The sequence below is a fragment of the Nicotiana tomentosiformis genome, chromosome 5, assembly GCF_000390325.3.
Source record: "Nicotiana tomentosiformis chromosome 5, ASM39032v3, whole genome shotgun sequence".
NCBI classification, from domain to species: Eukaryota; Viridiplantae; Streptophyta; class Magnoliopsida; order Solanales; family Solanaceae; genus Nicotiana; species Nicotiana tomentosiformis.
The window spans coordinates 85,981,406-85,983,375 of record NC_090816.1 but is presented as its reverse complement, the minus strand read 5'-3'; positions in this window follow the sequence as shown (position 1 = coordinate 85,983,375).

Here is a 1,970-nt window from a genome sequence, read left to right as displayed (position 1 = left end):
TTTTAGACTTCATCACCCATTATTTTCTACTCTTCACTTTATTTTTCAGCCCTCTCTTCATCTATTATTTCACAAGTATTTCTCTCATATCAAGAACATTTCATTTTTTTTCAAAGCAATTTTTTTTCATTCTCTTTTTTTTCATGTCACATTATTTTCAAGAGGGCCTTTCATCACTTTTCAGCTATCGTTGGTTACCATTTTTTACTTAATCATCTCTTTCTTCAAATTTATCAATTAATATCACAGTCTACGCAACAATGCTCAAGGAAGCAGGGTGCAAAAAATAGGGATTCAGCAAAAGAATCAAGGCAAAATTAGGCTTCCAAACGAAAGGCTATAGGCTCAAAGGGCTAACTAGTGGCAAAATATCTGAAAAGGCTAAAATTCACAAGACATATCAAAGAAAGCCTATTATCATCTTCTAAACAGAGCAACACTTTTATTTTGCTTCAATTACATACAAGTCAAGTTCTAGACTAAGATGCAAAACATGGAATATATGTAAGAAATCCTCACCCCACATGGCACAAGTATCAATCAAGATGGATCAATTCTACTCTAAGACAGACAGGATCATAGCGAATAACAAAATAAGAATAAGCTATATACAGAGTCACAACCCTGAGCTTAAGTTTCAGAAAGTTTGCCATTTTATTCATTACTCAAGCACTCAGAGGAAAGTACTACTCAAGCTTAGGCTTAGAAATGCTAGTATCAAACAATTCACAAAGGTTTTTCTTCTTCCTCTTTTACTACTCCTAAAAAAAATCTAATACTAAAAATAAAAAAAATTACGCGGTTCAATATCCCCTGAAAAAGAACTGATGCAAAAAGAAAAAACAAGGGGGATTATTACCTAACTAAACCTAACTAGAACAAAAAGAAAATATTTTTGGATATTTTTATTGGACTTTAATCCTTCAATAAGGCTGTCCAAGAGATCCATTGTCAGGAAAAGTCCGAGATTTTTTTGTTGTTTACACTTTCATTTTTTTTAAAAATCAAACACTACTACACTAGGAAAGAGTACTACAACTAAGCTAGGATAACACAAAAAATTACCCAGACAATCTCCTTACCCCACACTTAAAATTGTGCAATGTCCTCAATGCATACAATAAATAACAAGAAGGTAAAAGAGACTCCCTACCAGGCCAAAGGCCGAAACATTCGTGGCTCACAGGATACTCAGACTTCTCTCATGTATGGTCCTTTGTGCGGGCACCCCACACTTAGTTCCAACCACCTGCTCGATTTTGCATACTTCCATGCTCCTACTCCTACAAAACACAAAAACAATACTACAAAAATAACACAATAAAAAAAAAAGAATAAAAAGAAGCAATAGAATTGGGTTGCCTCCCAAAAAGCGCTTGATTTAACGTCGCGGCACGACTCCATCACTTTTACCACTTTTCCTTCCACTTTGAGGATATGAATTGTATCCCTAACTTTGCATCAATTTTTCAGTTACGTTCTTGGGGCGGTGGTGTGAAAATTAAGGAACCAAGCAAACAATATCGCATCTTGCACTTCTTGGCCTTTAAGTGAGGGATATCATTTTGTCTCCTTGGCATCACTAATTTCAGAATGTATGCACTTTGTTCCTCATCCATTGACTCCTCCATAGGCTCATATGGATGAATTCTCGTGTCACCAACCAAACACAATGTTGAAAAATGGTTAGAATGAGGTCCAATGCACTCCAACTCTAGAATCGCTTCACTTTTAACATCCTCACTTTTGCACACTTCGTCAACTTTAGCATCATTAATAATATTTTGGTCGAATAGTTGGAATTCCTCCTTCCGCTCCACAAGCTGGCCAGTATCCACAATAATTGGTTGTAGAGCATCAGACGCCTCAACCATTTTATTCAATTGAGCCTGCAGGTCATAGATATCTGAGCCAAATTGGTCTATCTCTTGCCTGAGCTTAGTTCTTCCTTCTATCAGCTGTTCTGCCAT